At 35.8% G+C, this 20,364-nt stretch overlaps 1 pseudogene; it reads right to left on the minus strand.

The window, feature by feature from the left end:
- Window positions 1,315–2,274, minus strand: OR5T41P (olfactory receptor family 5 subfamily T member 41, pseudogene; annotated as a pseudogene).

Consider the following 20,364-nt stretch of genomic DNA (forward strand, 5'->3'; position numbering starts at 1 on the left):
CTGGACAATGAGGAAAGTGGCATAATCAAAGGCATTAAAAACTGGTAGGGGACAATGAGGAGAGGTGGCATCATCAAGGGCATCACAAACTGGTAGGGGTGAAAAAAAAAGAGCTTCAGCTGAGTCAGGTTCAGCCCTGTAAGGAAACTCATAAAGATGCCTGGAACCGAGCTGTGAGAAGAGCTCAATCTCTTGGTATGGCCAGTACCTATTCTCTGAATTGTGCTTGTGTTTTGTCATTCTTAAGTTTAAGTATACTCTTGATCAATGCTAAGAGCTAGTCTCTGTATTCTATGAGGAAATACAGAATGGGTTTAATGTCCATGCTCTGGATGAAATAATGAAACAATAAAAGGGGGAGAAATGCACCCTCACAAACAACAGGATAATGGGATCAGGCATTTGAACACATTCTTTGTGGTCCTTGACCCACAGGCTGGGATTAGATTGCTGCCAATGCACCAGTCTGAGGATGGAGCAGAGTGCTTCGAACTGGAGTCAGATGCCAGTGACTCTTTGGAAACTGGTATCAGAATAGTTAAGCTGTGGTTTTGTTATTGATTAGGTGGTATTTGCTCAAGCTAGTCCGACATAATTATAAAGTTATTTACAATTGAAACTATGGGAGCCTATCTAATTTGAGTGATATGGAGATGAAAGATAATAATTACAATTTAATGTAAAGTTTAGATACATACATGCCTGTGTTTGTGTGTGTAAATAAACCAATATTTGTGTGTTGAAATCTTAACCCCCAGTACTTTGGAAAATTACTGTGTTTGGAGATAGAGTCTTTGAGGGCATAATTATCTTAAAATTAGGCCTTTAGGGTAGACCTTAATCCAGTAAGATTGTTTACTTTATAAAAGGAGGAGATCAAAATATAAACAGAGAGAAAAGATCATGTGAAGACAAGAAGATGACCATCTTCAAGCCAGAGAGACAGAGGTTACAGGAGAAGTCAACCCCATCAGCACCTTGCTCTAAAAGCCTAGAATCCAGAACAGTGAAAAAACAAATTTATGCTGTTTCAGCAATCTAGTCTTTGATACTCTGTTATGGCAGCCCCAGAAAAATAATAGAACAAGTACTAGCATATTTATGTATGTATTTCTCTATATACGTGTGTGTGTGTATGTGAAGCAGATGGATGATAGTGTTCTTCACATTAAAAAAGAATGGGTACTGGCTTGACTATGATCTTTATTTAAAAATTTCTGAGAAGAACAGAAAAGTAGTAAAAAAAATACTTGTATCATAACTTTTTGATATGGAGACAATGGACAGTAATCTTCACTGGTTTCAATGTAACAGTTAATGTGAAGAGTATACTTTATTGAGAAACCAATTTTTCCCGAAAGCCCTTTTCATTGCCTCTTTTACATCTTTGTTCCTTAAACTTTAGATGATGGGATTCAGCATGGGAATGGCAATGGTGTAAAACACAGACACTATCATGTCCTGGTCCAAAGAGTAACTGGAACTTGTTCTCACATATATGCAGAAGACTGTTCCATAGTAAATGGACACTCCAATTAAGTGAGAGCCACATGTAGAAAAGATTTTTCATCTCCCTTCAGCAGAATGCATCCTCAGAATGGCCAAGAGAATGAAACCATAGGAAACCAGGACAATCACGATAGTGACCATCTCAATAATGCTCGTAAAGTAGGAGACTAGAAGCTGGTTTGTGTGAGTGTCAGAACAAGAAATAGCGAGGACTGGAGGGATGTCACAAAAGAAATATCTAATTTCATTGGATGCACAGAAAGTTAGGCTAAATGCGGCCCCTGTGTGCACTGAAGCATTCAAAATGCCACAAAGATAGGAAGCAATGATGAGTGGCACATAGACTCTGGATGACATGCTAACTGGATACAACAGAGGGTTGTAGATTGCTACATAGCGATCATATGCCATTGCAGCCAAGAGAAAACATTCAGTGGTCCCAAAAGTAACATCAAAAAACATCTGTGCTGCACATTCAAGGAAGGAAATAGTTTTGTTCTCTGACAGGAAATTGATCAACATTTTTGGGGTGACAACTGAAGAATAACAGGCATCCAAGAATGATAACACACTCAGAAAATAGTACATAGGGTTGTGCAGCTGGGAATCCCTAATGACCAATATAATCAATCCCAGATTTCCTATGAGAGTGAAAAGATAGATTGCTAGAAATAGCAAAAACAGGAAGACTTGCACATCAAAATCACCTGTGAAGCCCGTCAATATAAACGTGGTAACTTCAGTCATATTCTTCACCTGGATCATGCATAAATCTATGTCTGATGGGAACCCTGGCATTTCAGTTTTCATTTATAGGTTCTAAATGCAATATTTTTTAAAACAAAACCCACTCAATGTAGTCTCATTTTTTTTTTCTGAGATGGTGTATTGAAATCCTTAGCAGAGAAGAAACAGGTAGTGATGCAGAAGTTGAGTCCAAGTGAATGCATTACCCTGTATAAATAAATTAAAGAAATTATTTCATTCAGTTGTTAACTAAATTTGTCATGTTGAAAAAGCCAATTTAGGGGCCAGCCCCATTGCCAAGTGATTCAGTTTGCAGTCTCCACTTCAGTGGCCCAGGGTTTTGCTGGTTCAGATCCTGGGTTCACACATGGCACAGCTCATCAAGCCATGCTGAGGCAGCGTCCCACAAAGCAGAGCCAGAAGGACCTGCAACTAGAATATACAACTACGTCCTGGGGGCTTCAGGGAGAAGAACCAAAAAAAAGAAGATTGACAACAGATGTTAGTTCAGGTGCCAATCTTTAAAAAAAAAAGCCACTTACCTGGTTTAATTTTTAGTTTATTTTCTATTAAATTTAGTATGTACTATCTTCATATTATATCATCTTAAAATTCACAGACAAATGAGTATACCACTCTCATGAGATTAGTCCCAGTGAATCCCAATTTTAAATGGTATGAGGCAACTTAATATTGCATCTGTGTCGTTACATTCTGACTTTGGCAGTGTCAGTAAAATAATAGTATGTTTTCTTAAATTCCCCTGATAATTTTGTCCATGATAGTTTTCTTATAGCCCTTGATAGCTCTGATCTTATCTCTAGGGAAAGAAGGTGGTTTATGAATGAAGATACATTTTATTCTCAACTGTGTCCCATTAGGGTAATTCACTGTAGGGAATTGAGGAAGGATAGACAAAAAGCATGGGATTTATTTATTCCCTCCAAGATGTTCTTCAAAGAGGCATATCTGTCAACTACATACTTAAGGAAATTAGAACTGATTTTGTTTACATTTAGCTGATTTCACTTTAAGAGATAGAGTCTAGAAAGAAAATATACATGTTAAATTTTTAACAAAACAGGATAATTCTGGAAAACTAAAATCACATCAGTTCCTCAACCCTCATACGTTCAGAAAACATAGAGTACCAGATGTCCGTGAGAACATGACTTCAGGCACCAAGCTTGAGGAGAAGGAAAACTAAGGATGTAGCTACCACACATTGTTAAGTAACTAGTAGAGGGTAGAAATTTTGTGTACATTATCCTATGTAATCCACACAGCAACCTGCAACTAAATCATTCAGCATCTGTTTGTAGATGAGAAAACTGAGGACCAGCTAGACCTATATGTTGACCAAGCTCACATAAGAAGTTCCTAGTAGAGCCAGAATTCAGTGCAGCTTTCTCTGTTGCCACATGTTAAGCTATTTCCACTTGACGATATTGCAGACTTATTGTGACCTGCCATAATTCTGAAATGGGTATCCCCTAGAAATAACGCAAGGGAACATCTGCATGTTTTTGAATTATTTTAGAAAGTCATCAAGGTTAAGTACCATGATATTAAAACAAAAGAAAACAAAACTTAGAAGTGTTTTCTAGATCTGTTAGCTAACTAATGAAATAAATTTAAAATTCATTTATATCCCTCCATTGGAAAAAGTCTATGGTCCCCCAATGGCATATAAGTATGACTGGCTAATAGTTAATTTTCTCTCTATTGAATAGTTTTCTTAAATTTTAAATGTAGCAATTTTTTCCTACTACCTTTATTCTAACTGTTATCTTCCAACAAGGAAATTAAAGCAAATTTCTGATTTAGAGCTCTATTGACCTAAATGTTTTGGAAATCTCTCCTATTTGCCCTCCTATGTTACCTGGAGTTCCCTAATTCATTTTTTAATTCAATTCTAAGCTAACTAGAAATTTCTACTTCAGATTCAAATACTAAAACATACAATGAAGTTTTACATTCAAGGTTATAGCTTCTAAAATATTTTGTAAGAGCTGAAAAACTTTCCTCTTACCTGTGGAAATGAACTGCTCACTCAATTAAGGTGTGCTGTGAATCTTGAGCACTTGGACTCTAATACCAGGTTCTGAAGTCCGTCTTGGAGTCCACAGGGATTCTCCAAGGAGAAAACACACTAATTGTCTTCTGGGACAGAAAAATAACAAGGTAGTTTTGGTTTTTTCCATAGTAAACAATTGAATGGTTCTGGAACAATAAACTACATAATAAGAAATAATTACATGAATGAAGTTTGCCCTCTGGAATGTAATGATCCCTCAGTGGAAAGAAAACATGCACAGGACTGGAAAATAAATCTAATGATACAAGACAGAGTGCTAGCTCTGTTACCAAATATCTATGTCCCATTGGGGTGATGACAAATTTGCTGAAACCCACTGTCCTTTCCAAGGGGAAATAGCTTGTTTACTTCTCTCAAAATCCTATAAACATGTACATAATGAAATAATATGAAGGCATAACCTACAATAGAATTCTTATTTAATAGAGATTACTATAACTTTTAAAGTGCTACACTTCTCACTTTATTAAGAGATACAATTAGACTCATTGAGAGTTTAATAGAGGAGATAAGATGTGAACACATAACTGGGAAGTATGAGGGAGATGGGACAGTATGCAGATGCCTGTAACATTCTATTTAATAGGACCTTAGATATTAGAGCCCTGAAGGGGATAAAGCACAGGGTTTTAAGTTGTAGAGTCTTGTCTTTTCTTGGGGACCCCATATACTAATCTAGAGTTTAGTACCTGGCAATATACTTAAAGACATTTTTCAGAAAATTGTGAAAAATGCATAGATGTCTGAGTACTAAATCCAAAGACTCAAAATTATTAGTTAGAGAATGTTGGTCTTGAAATATGAATGTTAAGAAAAAGAAAGAAAGAATGAATGAAAGGAAGGGAGGAAAAGAGGGAGGGAGGGAGGAAGGGAAAAAAAGAAATAAGGAAAAATGATATCTGTAGATAAGTCAATTGTGAACAAAGTATCTATTAATTAAATGCAATCTCAAATGATCTATATGTTCAAAGTAACCTTAACTAAAATTCTAGAAGAACTTTTGGAGAAATGATAAGGTTATTCTACAATTTCTATTACAATGCAAAGGAACTGAGGTAATCAAAACAGTTGTGAAAAATAAGAACAGTGTTGAAAGACTTGTATAATTTGTTTTCAAGATTGATCACAAAACAGTAATATTCAAGAGAGTGTGGCATTGATGAAAAGATAGCCATCTAAATTTGTGGAACAGAATACAGTCTTCAGAAATGCACTCATACAATATACTCAATTGATTTTTCACAAAGTTTCTAAGGAAAATCCTTAGAGGAAAGACAGTCTTTGTTTCTGTTTAATGATGCAGAATATATAGAATAGCCTAATGCCACAACAAAGAGACATTGAATCCTTCTTTGTACCATATGTAAACCTTGTCTCAAAATGAACCTTAAACCTTAACATGAAACCTGGAGTGATGTCAGCAACATGGCTGAGTGAGATGTTCCCTTCATCTCTCCCCCTTTTGAACTACGATTAATGAACACTCACTGACCAACAAAGGAAGCCCACACAGGACAGCAGGACAAGTGAGAGACACAAGCAGCTATACATCTGAGGGTGGATGGACTGGCCCCCCCGGGAAGTAGCACAGATAAGTAAGCACTACCTGCCCCCACCCCCGTAACCCTGTGCAGGCACACAAACGCTTTCCAACCTGATGCAAGTGTCTGCAAAGTGGGAATACACAGCAGGGCAACCGTAAGAGGACCAGGAGGAAGCAGTAACCCTTAGCCATGCTAGTGGTTGCTCTCCCAGTGGAGAGAGGGAGCCCACCGTGCCCCTGTGCTATAAAGGAACAGCCACAGCCTGGGTTTCAGCAGGGAAAACTGGCCAGCAAATCTCGGTGGCCCAGCGGATAGCAGATCATAAACAGGGACCTCAGTAGATTTCTGCACTGGGGCAAACACTTCCAAGGCACATGTGAGTACTCATGGTGCAGCTGAACTCCCAAAGTGGGAACATGTCTTGGGCAGTTGCAGGAATAGGTGCAGTAAGTTCGAACTCACTGGTGATCACTTTTTGGTGGGGAGGGGAGCTCAGAGCAGCCCTGAGGCACCAAAGAGTGGCCCTAGCCTAGTGAGGAAACCCTGCCCAAGGAGGACAGTCCACACAAGTGCCTGAACACATCCCACGCTGGGGCAAGCACCCATAATACCCCCACAGCTTCCGGCAGATGGAGTTGGGCCAGAAACACTGCCTCTGGTCCACCCTGGCAGTAACAAGGCAAATCTGTGTCCTAAGAATACCACAAATGCCCTGACAAAAGAATAGCTCATCAAACACCATGAGAAACTGCAACAGCAACTCAGATCAGAAGGAAAATGGCAATTCTCCAGGAATTAACATTGAAGACACAGAAATACAACCTAAACAACAGAGAATTCAAAACAGCCATGATAAGCAAACTCAATGACTTACAGGAAAACACAAAAGACAATTCAAGGAGCTCAGTAATAAAATGAATGTCTTCACCAAAGAGATTGAAACTATAAAAAAAAAAACCCAGAAATTCTAGATATGAAAAACACAATTGTAATAAATAAAAATCTAGAATAATTAAGAAATAGAATTGATCTTATGGAAGAAAGAATTAGTCTTCTTGAGGATAAAAATTCTACAGGAGGAGGAGGAAATTGAACTAAGATTTTTTAAAAAAATGAATGGATTCTTCATTTTTTTAAATGCAACTCAAATTAGGAAAAGCAACATAAGGATTATAGATATCCCAGAGAGAGAAAGGAGCAGACAGCTTGTTCAAAGAAATTATTTCTGAGAACTTCCCAAACATGAGGATGGTTTCAGATTTACAGATAAGTGAAGTTAATTGAATGCCCAACTTTATCAATGCAAAAAGACCCTCTCCAAGGCATATAGTTGTAAAAATGGCAAAATTTTGGGATAAAGAAAGAATATTAGGAGGAGCAAGGCAGAAGAAAACAATCTAGAAAGGAAATCCTATCAGGCTTTCAGTGGATTTCTCAGCAGAAACCCTATAGCCTAGGAGAGAATGGAATGATATATTCAAAATACTGAAAGACAAAATCTTTCAACCAAGAATACTCTATCCAGCAAAACTTTCCTTCAGATACAATAGAGAAATAAAAGCTTTCCCAGACAAATGAAAGCTGAGGGAGTTCATCACCCCTAGAAGTGCTTTACAAGAAATGGTGGAGGGAGCTGTCCTACCTGAAACAAAAAGGCAATGGTTTACAAAGCTCTGAGCAAGGAGATAAACAGACAGACATGATCAGAAACCTGCAGCTCTCTACTGGAACTGGGAGGCAAAGACTCAATTACAACTTAAAAGAGAAAGGGAAAGAAAGCATCAAATGTAATGATAAACACTTCAAATTAGCCACAAACTCACAAAACTAAACACAGAACAATATGTAACAGCAATTACTCAGAAGGGGAAAAGAAAGGGAAGGAATTTGCCTAAGTTAATGGAGATAAGAGGCTATAAGAAAATGGACTATCTCATCTGCAATATCTTTCATACAATCCTCACAGTAACCGCTAAACAAAAAATCTGAGCAGGGCCACAATTCACAAAAATGGGAGATAACTGAGAAATCCCTCTCAGAAAGCCAACAAAATGAAATTGTAGTCAGGAATACAAAGGAAAAGAAACAGTGAAAACATAGAACAACCAGAAAACAAGAGATAAAATGGCAGCAGTAGGCCCTCATATAATAATAATCTCTCTAAATGTAAATGGACTGGACTTTCCAATCAAAAGACAGTGACTCACAATCAAAAGCTCGATGGATTAAACTAAACAAGACCAAACAATATGCTGCCTCCAGGAAATAGACCTCAGCTAAAAAGACAAACATAGCATTAGAGTCAAGGATGGAAGACAATGCTCCAAGCTAATGATCAACAAAATAAAGCAGGTGTTGCCATACTTTTATCAGACAAAGCAGACCTCAAGTTAAAAAAGACAATGAGAGACAAAGGGGGGCAGTATACAATCACAAAGGGGACATTCCACCAAGAGGACATAACACTTATTAATATATATGTACCTAACAAAGAGGCACCAAAGTACATAAAGAAACTATTAACAGACCTAAAGGGAGAAATTAACAGCAACACAGCAATAGTAGGGGACCTCAACACCTCCTCTACTTCAATGGACAGATCGTCCAGACAAAAAGTCAACACAACAAGGAACTAGTAGATTTAAATGAAACACTTGACCAGATGGACTTATTAGACATATATAGAGCATTCCATCAAAAAACAGCAGAATATACATTCTTCTCAACTGCCCATGGAACATTTTCAAAGACAGACCATATGATGGGTAACAAGGCAAACCTCAATAAATTCAAGAAGACTGAAATCATCCCAATCATCTTTTCTGACCACAATGCTATGAAGCTAGAAATCAGCTACAAGAACAAAACTGGGAAAGTCAGAAATATGTGGAGACTAAAGAACATGCTATTGAACAACCTTCGGACCATTGAAGAAATCAAAGAGGAAATTAAAAAATACCTGGAGACAAATGAAAATGAAAATACAACATACCAATTCTTATGGGATGCAGCCAAAACAGTCATAAGAGGGGAATTCACAGCAATACAGGCCCACCTCAACAAGCAAAAAAAAATCAAATAAGTAATCTTAAAATGCACTTAACAGAGCTAGAAAAAGAAAAAGAGACAAAGACCAAAGTCGGCAGGAGGAGGGAAATAATAAAAATCAGAGCAGAAATAAATGAAATAGAGACTAAAAATACAGTAAAAAGGATCAATGAAAGTAAGACCTGATCCTTTGAGAAGGTAAACAACATTGACAAACCCTTAGCCAAACTCACCAAGAGAAAACATAAAAGACTTAAATAAATAAAATTAGAAATGAAAGAGGAGAAATTACAACAGATACTGCAGAAATACAAAGGATTATAAGAGAATACTGTGAAAAACAAAGGACTATAAGAGAATACTATGAAACACTATATGCCCACAAATTTGATAACCTAGAAGAAATGGATCAATTCCTAGACTAATACAACATTCCAAAACTGAATCAAGAAGAAACAAATAATCTGAACAGACCAATCACAAGTACATAGTTTGAAACAGTAATCAAAACCCTCCCAAAAAACAAAATTCAGACCAGATGGCTTCTCTGGACAATTTTACCAAACATTGAAGAAAGATTTAGTACGTATTCTTCTCAAACTACTCTGAAAAACAGAAGAAGATAGAACACTTCCTAATATATTCTATGAGGCCAACATTACCCTGATACAAAAACCAGACAAGGGCAACACGAAAAAGGAAAACTACTAGGCTAATATCACTGATGAACTCAGATGCAAAAATTCTCCACAACATATTGGCAAACCGAATACAGCAATACATTAAAAGAATCATCCACCACGATCAAGTGGGATTCATTCAAGGGAGACAGGGATGGTTCAATGTCCCCAAATCAATCAATGTGATACAACACATTAACAAAATCAGGAATAAAAATCACATGATTATCTCAATAGATGCAGAGAAAGCATTTGACAATATGCAACACCCATTTATGAGAAAAACTCTCAATAAAGTGGGCATTGAATGAAAGTACCTGAACACAATATAGGCCATATATGACAAATCACAGCCAACATCATACTTAATGGTGAAATAATGAAATCCATCCCTCTGAGAACAGGAACAAGACAAGGATGTCCACTCTCGCCGCTCCTATTCAACAAAGTACTGGAGGTATGGACCTGAGCAATTAGGCAAGCAAAAGAAATAAAAGGAATCCAAATTGGAAAGGAAGAAGCCAAACTTTTGCTATTTACAGATGATGTGATTATATATATATATATATATATATATATATATATATATAAAACCCTAAAGGATCCACCAGAAAACTACCAGAAATAATCAACGACTACAGAAAAGTTGCAGGCTACAAAAGTAATTTAAAAAAATCAGTTGCATTCCTAAACACTAACAATGAACTAACAAAAAAAGAAAGAAAGAATACAATCCCATTTACAATTGCAAAAAAAAGAATAAAATACTTAGGAATAAACTTAACCAAAGAGATGAAAGACCTGTACACTTAAAACTATAAGTCATTACTGAAAGAAATTGAGGAAGACATAAAGAAATGGAAAGATATTCCATGCTCATGGGTTGGAAGAATAAACATAGTCAAAATGTCTATACAACCAAAAGCAATCTACAGATTCAATCCAATTCCAATCAGAATCTCAATGACATTCTACACAGAAATAGAACAAAGAATCCAAACATTTATATGGAAGAACAAAAGACCCAAAATGGCCAAAGCAATCCTGAGAAAAATGAATAAAGCTGGAGGCATCACAATCCCTGACTTCAAAACATACTACAAAGATATAGTAATCAAAACAGCATGGTACTGGAACAAAAACAGACAAGTAGATCAATGGATCAAAGTTGAAAGCCCAGAAATAAAACCACACATCTATGGACAGTTAATCTTTGACAAAGGAGCCAATAACATACAATGGAGAAAGGAAAATCTCTTCAATAAATGTTGTTGGGGAAACTGGATAGCTACATGCAAAAGAATGAATGTGGACCATTATCTTGCACCAAACACAAAAATTAACTCCAAATGGATTAAAGATTTGCATGTAAGAACTGAAATCCTAAAAATCCTAGAAGAAAATACAGGGAGTACACTCTTTGACATTGATCTTAGCCACATCTTTTCAAATTCCATGTCTACTCAGGTAAGGGAAACAAAAGAAAAAGTTAACAAATGGGACTACACCAGACTAAAAAGCTTCTACAAAGCAAGGAAACCATGAACAAAATGTAAAAGACAATCCACTAACTGGGAGAAAATATTTTCAAATCATTTATCCAACAAGGGGTTCATATCCAAAGTATATAAAGAGCTCTCACAACTCAACAACAACAAGGAAAAACAAACTGATCAAAAAATAGGCAGAGGATATGAACAAACATTTTTCAAAGGAAGATATACAGATGACCAACAGGCACATGTAAAGATGTTCAACATCACTAATCATTAGGGAAATGCAAGTCAAAACTACAATGAGATATCACCTTACACCAATCAGAATGGTTGTAATTACCAAGACCAAAAACAACAAATGTTGGAAAGGATGTGGAGAAAAGGGAATGCTTGTACACTGCTGTTGAGAGTGCAGACTGGTGCAGTCACTATGGAAAACAGTATGGAGATTCCTCAAAATCTAAAAATAGAAATACCATATGACCCAGCTATCCCACTTCTGGGTATCTACCCAAACAACTTGAAATCAACAATCCAAAGTAACATATGTACCCCTGTGTTCATTGCAGAACTATTCACAATAGCTAAAACTTGGAAACAATCCAAGTGCCCTTTGACCGATAATTGGATAAAGAAGATGTGGTATATATATATACAATGGAATAGTGCGCAGCCATAAAAAGAGACAAAATAATCCCATTTGCAATAACATGGATGGACCTTTGAGGATATTATGCTGAGAGAAATAAGCCAGACTGAGAAAGACAACCACCATATGATTTCACTTATATGCAGAATATAAACAAAAACATGGGCAAAGAAAATAGTTCAGTGGCTACCAGGGGAAGAGGGGTGGAGGGTGAGCACAGGGGCTGAAGGGGAACACTTATGTGGTGATAGTCAAGAAATAATGTACAACTTAAATTTCACAATGATGTAAACTATTATGAATCTCAATTAAAAAATATATTAAAAAACCAACATAAATCCTAATACTATAACCTTTCTAGAAAAAACTTAAGACATTTGTGTAACCATGGGTTAGTCACAAATTTTTACATAAAACACAACATGCATGAGCCACAGGAGAAACAACTGATAAAATGTTCCTCATCACAATTAAATCTTCTGCTTTGTGATAGACACTATTGAGGGAATGAAGATACCAGCCACAGAGTTGTACAAAATACTTTCTAGGCAGCTATCCGAAAAAGAACATGTATCTAGAATATGTAAAGAGCTCTAAAATCTCAATAATACAAAAACAAAAGAAAAAATAAACATTAAAATAATGGACATAAACTTGAATAGACTCTTCACCAGAGAAGATACACAGACGACAACTCAGTGCATGAAAACACTGTTTAATACCATTTGTCATTAGGGAAATGCAATTTAAAACCACAATGTGACCCCGTACACTTATTAAAATGACTATAATTTTTAAAGTGTGATAATAAATGACAAGACAAAGTGCTCGCAAGGATACAGAGCAACTGGAGCTGTCAACCACTACTGGTAGGCATAAAACAGTGCAGCTACTTTGGAGAACAATCTCATAGTTTCCTGTGAAGTGAAACATACACTGACCATAAGACCCAGCGATCTCAAACTGAGTTCTTACCTAAGAGACAAGAAAACATGTGTCCATACAATTATCTCTATGCCAGTATTCATAACAACTTCCATCACTATATTCTAAAACTGGAAATAATCCAAGTGTCCATCAACTGGTGAATGGGTAAGCTAACTGTGAACATTCGTCATCTTTACTCATTCCTGAGCTTGTTGTTTTCTGATGGACTTTATGATATATCCATGGGGGTTGTGTTTTCAATAAGAAACTAATTTTTCCTCAAATTTCATATTTAGCAGACTATTCTGTGGTCTTCAACAAATTCACTGGTGATTAGGAATAGTTTCACCTAAAAATAAAGTATCCCATTTAATAATTGTTCCAACACTATTTCCCTAAATGTCATTATAACTATCCTTGTTTCTTTCCTCCTTTATTTAGCTATTGCGGTGCTTTTGTTTTTCAAAAAGACACCAGCTAATAGAGAATTATGTAGGGTAAGTCTTTGGGGAATAATTTGTGAAAGACTGTAGCTTATATTTTCACAAATTTTACCCATTCAACACATTGATGTTGCCCCTTTCTGATTTAAAACTTAACCTATCACTAATCTAAGGACAAATTTACAATAGAACCTTCAAAGAAAGATATTGTCGAGGATTTTGGGTCAGGTAATGAATCTTTTAAGTGTTTCCACTCCCTAAAATTCTAAACTTGCAAAGATAGAGATAGCCCTTAGGAAAACTTGGTTATCTGAACAAGGTTAGGATTATTTTTGCACCTCTCTGTTTTGCTTCTATATCTGCTATCCTGACTCTCTGTTTGTAGAAAAGCTTCAACTATGTAGCAGAATCATAATAGTGACATCCCCAGGGTTTTATACATTATTCTTTACTAATTCAAAAAATATTAATGCATCCTTGCTTTTTCAGAGAAATAATATGATGTGTATTTAATTATTTTGCTCCACTGTGCAATCACCTATTCACCAAGATTTCTTGACTGAACAATTAATTCTTTTGGTGAAGAATATCAATAGAAATTAAAATCAAGAGACTAAGGATATTCATTGCATTATTTTGTTGTCTTACTAGCTGAGAATGATGACACTTGAAAAGAAAGAATTAATATAGTGCCTAAAGAAACAAATATCCATAAGTTACAATTAAGAAAAAATCAAGATTTTTTTCTTCAGATGGTTCCCATTAAAATAATGGCACCTCATTTGGATCTATTTCAATCAAACTGGATTGGTAAATGATGAGCAGTTGTTTTTTTCAGTCTATTCTCTCCTTTAACACAATACTCATTCAAACTACTATTTTTTGGCATAGCCTTAATTTATCCAGCTAGGTCATTTGTTGTTTAATGACATATTATGGCATCAGTAACACCATATAAAAAAGAGCAAAACACAAATGAATTAAGGAAATAATTTCAAAGGAGAGAATGTTAAATGAGAGTTACTGATGGTCAAATGGCTCTATATGGTGCCGATCTACAGGAATAATGGAGGAAAAGCTATGAAGAAAGTTGGTTTTGTAACAGTTATGGAATGCTTCTGTTCCAGGTTTCCACTGCTCATAAAAAATTACTGTAGAACTTTTTGGCTTAGAGTAGCATGCTTTCTTGTATCTCTTAATATATAGGTCAGGAATTCAGGCAGGACATAGCTGGGTGATTATTCTGTTCCATGTGGCATTGACTCTGCTCCCTCAGGGGTATTCAGATGGTGACCAGTCTAATCTGGAATGTATAAAATGGCTTTGCATTTGTATATGATATGGTTACAGTGATGCATTAGAGAGACAACAGTCCAGTTTTGTGGACTGTTTTAGTTTATTATAGTGGATAAAAATAGTTAAAATTAAAAAATTACATTATTAGGATGTTTTAATATAATGTAATCAAATCAAATATGATCATGTGAATGAAGTTGGATTTGCAATATTTAGTGGCATTTAATTTAGTGTGAGTAATTGGAGATTAAAAGATATTTCCTGATCACAGCTAACAGTAAGTGCATCTAAATTATCTCACCAATATGACTTTCACATAGAGAACAGAATTTTACATATGATTAAGTAGGAAAAATTAGAACAAAGAAAAAGAAAATTATTAAGCACAGACCAAGAATTGTGGAAAAAAGATTGTTATGAAATGAAGTACCATAAAGTGTTTTTTAAAAATTTTCATCTATTTGCATATTGATTGGTTGATTGGTTGAAGTATACCTTGGTTCTTTTTCTTTAAAGTATGCTGTTTGGTGAGGAAGATTGGCCCTGAGCTAACATCCGTTGCCAATCTTCCTCTTTTTTTTCTCCCCAAAGCCCCAGTACATAGTTGTATAACCTAGTTGTAGGTCATTCTAGCTCTGCTATGTGGGATGCTGCTGAAGGATGGCTTGATGAGCAGCAAGTTGGTCCACATGCAGGATCCAAACCAGCAAACCCTGGGCCACCAAAGCAGAGCACATGAACTTAACCACTCAGCCACAGGGATGACACCACACAATAAAGATTTTAAAGGGTAATGTATATCATCTTCATGATCTTGGTGGGTGAGTTCTTTTAATGATGAGCCATAGTGTACAGATTAATAAATCAAACTGCATTAGAAGTGATCTTTATTTAAATGTCATTCATTTAAAGAAGTGAAATTTTTCAGCACAAAGAGTTTAACTATACCTTTTATAAAGAAATGCTCCAAATAAAAAACAGAAAAATCAGGAGAAAAATTGGCAAGAAACTTAAATAAGTACTTTACAAAAAAAGGATTATCCCAGTGGCCAGAAAATAGAAGAAAATAACTCATTAGTAACTAGCAAAATCCAAATGTGATCCATGACTTTAAAACAAACGAGATCATGATACACACATCAGAGTAATGACCATTTAAATAGACTAACCATAGAAAGTACATGGAAGATGTAGAGGCGTGGGAGCTCACATTCCATGCTGATATGTGAATTGGTACCCCAAGCAGGAAAGAGCCTGCCTTCATCTAGAGAATCTTACTCTTACATATGTATCCAGCAGAACTGAATGTACATGTGTGCCAGGGGACACCTAAAAATGCTCATCTTAGTACCATCCATAATAGTAAACCATTATCAAATTAAAATGGAAAAAAGGGGGGTGGCCTGCTATATACTAAGCAGGCCAAAGGGTGCTTATTGTGGTAATGCTCCCCCGCTGAGATCCCCCTCCTCCAGGGGATGCTCTGCACCTTAAGATTGCTCCAGCCAGCCATGAATTCCCCATGACTCAAAGCTGGCATTTTTCTCTCCAGAAAGATGTTTCTGCCTCTTCAACCTCAGTCAGCATTGTCGCTTTCTGTGGGGCTTCTTTTTATCCAGTTTTCAGCTCTCTCTCAGGGGCAATTTTTCCAAGAGTAGTTGTAAATTTGTTGTATTGGTGGGAAGAGGTGAGTTCAAATTCCACCTGTAACAGCATCTTGACACCGTCCTGTCCATGTATTAGCATGATAATGGCTAATAGGAGAATGGTAGAATATTTTACAGTCTTTCAAAATACCAGTGTATCTTGCAGCAAAAATTTTGTATTTTAAATGTTAAATGACATTATAAAATAATATACCCTTTATTATTTATTAAAGAAGATGGAGTTGAGATTGTGGGATATTATCTAGGATCTGGCAGAAAGACTAACTCAAACAACATAATTTTTATTAAAGAATTTAAATGTGATAATGGATATAGTACATACCAATAGAGAAGGAAAATAATCTCAATAAATGGTGTTGTAAACATTAGTATATTGTTTGGGAAAGGGAGTTGGACAGTTACTTTGTGAGCATTCATTGATTCAGCAAAAGTGTACAAAGTAAATTAAAAACAATCAATTTAATACATACTAAAATTCAAGTTAAACATTCATACAAATTTGAGATAACATATAGAATGGAGCAAGATTTATTTTCACCTCACTTTATTCGTTAAGTTGTCAAAAATTTAATGTAAGTACATAAAAAATGTGGACTACATATAAAAAAGCATGCCTAATACATAAAATTAAGTGGCATTACCAAATTATGAGATTTTTTAAATATTATCTTCAGAGGTTAATTTTTTTAAATATAAAATGTCTTGTACATTATTTTGAAAATCATTCACACCCAGTGGAAATGTGACTAAAATACTTGAATAGAAACATCACAGAAAAGAATTTAAAATTATTGAACATTAAATGCTTCCATTTATTGAATTCCTCTTGTTTTTTTTTCTTTTTCTCCTCTGCCCATAATTTTTAGATTGACACAGAAATAATGTTATCATTTGGATAAAATTAGTATTGACATGTTTTGTGAAGTCTTATTAAATCCAAACATATACTTTTATAGAGATAATGTTCCTGTACACACTTTTTCTTGCTGTTTTATGTACTTTGAAGATATAATTTTATTTGACCAGAGACACAAAATATTGGAATAAAGTTTAATGCTATATCTAAATCTCTATGATTGAACAATTCATGCAAAGGAATTCAGGAATTTATGCCTCTGTCTCATTCCCTTCCCAATTACTGAATGGTGCATGTGAATCAGAATTGAATGAAGAAGTGTAGTTTAGAAACATAGAGGAAGGGTGAAAAAGGTCATTTGATCAAGAGCAAAGAACATAAACAGAGTTTAGAAGTCCACTTATCAGTCACATTGAGCATTTGATCCATACTATTGTAAAAGAAGCATGGAGATAAGAAGTGAAACATAAAGTGAAAAAAGACACGGAGGTCAGATTAGCTGCCACTCATAACAATGGTTATTAAGTGATTGCAAGGTATATACATATAACACCTACAAGAAAATATATGAGAGAGAGACAGAGAGACACAGAGAGAGACACAGAGACTTAGAGATAGAGGCGGAGACAGAGAAATAATTATATGCCAGGGATTATTCTAAGATCTTTGCCTGTGACATGTGATTTAATTTTCTTAAGATTTCTGTGAAATAATTATTATTAATGTCTCCATTGTTCAGATACGATAGTACGTGAAGTTCCAAAACCACTGGACATTGCAATGACAATGACAAAAATAATAAAGGAGGAAAGAAGTAAACAACTAACAGGATATATACACACACAGGAATCTAATTCTGTGCATAAAATGACAAAGTTGTGCTCTTCATTGTAAAATAACAGGAATTCAATTTTGTATTGAATCAGGTTCCGTGATGGATACTAAAATAAAATGTAATTTTCGTCAGTTCTTCATTAAGCTTGTCAAGGTTTTACAGCAAACTAAATGTGAGTGTCTTAATAGTCCATTACCCATAGCCATTTGAATCATTGTAGGTTGAATAAACTCAAAGAAGTAGGCTGCAAATTTTGAAATATGCTCAATCCTACCCTTGTAAATGAAAGAGGCATAAAGATGAGTGAATCAAAAGACTCACTCATAACTATCTGCCTCTTGACTGTTATCTCCACTCCAACACTGAAGGCCATTGACTTATCCCTCCAGCAGCCTCCACTTTGGGACACTGAGTCCTGCTAAGAAAATGATCTCTGAGAAAATATTTTGGAGCCCCTGCTTTTCTGAGAGCTGCCTTCATTCCTTGGACTATGATCAGAGGATTCAGCAGGAGAATCACCACACTGTGGAATGCCATGGCCACTTTGTCAGTGTGCATCCTGTTGCCAGAACTGGGTTAGCAATAAATAAAAGGGATTTCTCTGGGGAAGGCAATGATGGTCGTGAGGTGGGAGGCATGGTTTTTCACTTTCCCTCTATGGAGTGTGTCTTCAGGATGGCGATGAGAATAAATAAGTGGGAGGTGATGATGATCTTGATGGATATACTCTCATTGAAAGTGGCCACAATGTATAGCAGCAGTTTATTCATAGTGATATCAGATCAAGCAAGAGATAAGACAGAGGGTAGATTGAAAAAAGGGCATTAGCCACATTTTTTAATTTAATTATTTTACTGAGGTCATATTGGCTTATAACATTATGTAATTTCAGGTGTACAGTATTATATATTAGTTTCTGCACAGATTATGTGGTGCTCACCACCAATACTCTAGTTTTTATAAGTTGCCATACTTATGTGGCCCCTTACCCATTTAACCCTCGCCCCACCCCTTTCCCTCTGGTAACCATTAATGTGTTCTCCTTATCCATGTGTGTGTTTATCTTCCAGATATGAGTGAAAACATATGGTGTTTGTCTTTCTCTGTCTGGCTAATTTTGCTTAACATGATACCCTCAAGGTCCATCCATGGTGTTGCAAATGGCACAATTTTTTTCTCTTTTATGGCTGAGTACTACTCCTTTATATATATACACCACATCTATTTATCCATTCACCCGTTGATGGGCACTTGGGGTTGCTTCCACCTCTTGGCTATTGTGAATAATGCTGTGATGAACACAGAGATTCATAAACCTCTTTGAATTGTTGATTTCAAGTTCTTTGGATAAATACCCAGTAGTGGGATAGTGGGATTGTATGGTATTTCTATTTTTAATTGTTTGAAAACTCTCCATAATGTTTTCCATAGTAGCTGCACCAGTTTGCATTCCCACCAGCAATGTATGATGGCTCCCCTTCCTCCACATCTTTTCCAACATTTGTTATTTGTTGTCTTGGTAATTACAGCCATTCCGACAGGTGTAAGGTGATACCTCATCGTAGTTTTGATTTGAATTTCCCTAGTGATTCGTGATGTTGAACATCTTTTCTGTTAGCCTAAGACACATCTTAACATGTGTCCGTTGGCCATCTTTATATTTCCTTTGGAAAAATTACGATTCATATCCTTTGCCCATTTTTTGATCAGGTTGTTTATTTTTGAGTTGTATCAGTTCTTTATATATTTTTTAAATTAACCCCTTGCCAGATATAGGATTTGCAAATATTTTCTCCCAGTTGGTGGGTTGTCTTTTCATTTTTCTCATGGGTTCCTTTGTCTTGCAGAAGCTTTTTAGTCTGATGTAGTCTCATTTGTTTCTTTTTTCTTTTGTTTCCCTTGCCCGAGAAAACATAGTATTAAAAAAGATGCTATTAAGACTGATGTCAAAGAGCGTACTGCCTGTATCTGTTTCATGGTTTCAAGTCTTATATTCAAATATTTAATCCATATTGAGTTAATTTTTGTGTGTGGTATAAGATAATGGTCTATTTTCATTCTTTTGCCTGTCGTTGTTTAGTTTTTCCAACACCATTTATTGAAGGGACTTTCCTTTCTCCATTGTATATTCTTGGCTCCTTTGTCAAAGATTAGCTGTCCATAGATGTGTGGTTTTATTTCCGGGCTTTCAATCCTGTTGCAAGGATCTGTTTGTCTGTTTCTCTGCCACTACCATCCTGTTTTGAATAGTATAGGTTGCAGTATATTTCAAATTCAGAGATTCTGATACCTCCAATTTAGAGTGGGCACCCTTGTCTTGTTCCTGTTCTCAGAGGGATGGCTGTCAGTTTTTCACCATTAAGTTTGATGTTGGCTGAGGGTTTGTCATATATGGCCTTTATTATTTTGAGGTACTTTCCTTCCATACCCATTTTATTGAGAGGTTTTATCACAAATGGATGTTGGATCTTACCAAACTCTTTCTCTGCATGTATTGAGATGATCATTTGTTTTTGTTCCTTATTTCATGAATGTGGTGTATCACAATGATCAATTTGCAGATTTGGAC

The sequence above is a fragment of the Equus caballus genome, chromosome 15, assembly GCF_041296265.1.
Source record: "Equus caballus isolate H_3958 breed thoroughbred chromosome 15, TB-T2T, whole genome shotgun sequence".
NCBI classification, from domain to species: domain Eukaryota; kingdom Metazoa; phylum Chordata; class Mammalia; order Perissodactyla; family Equidae; genus Equus; species Equus caballus.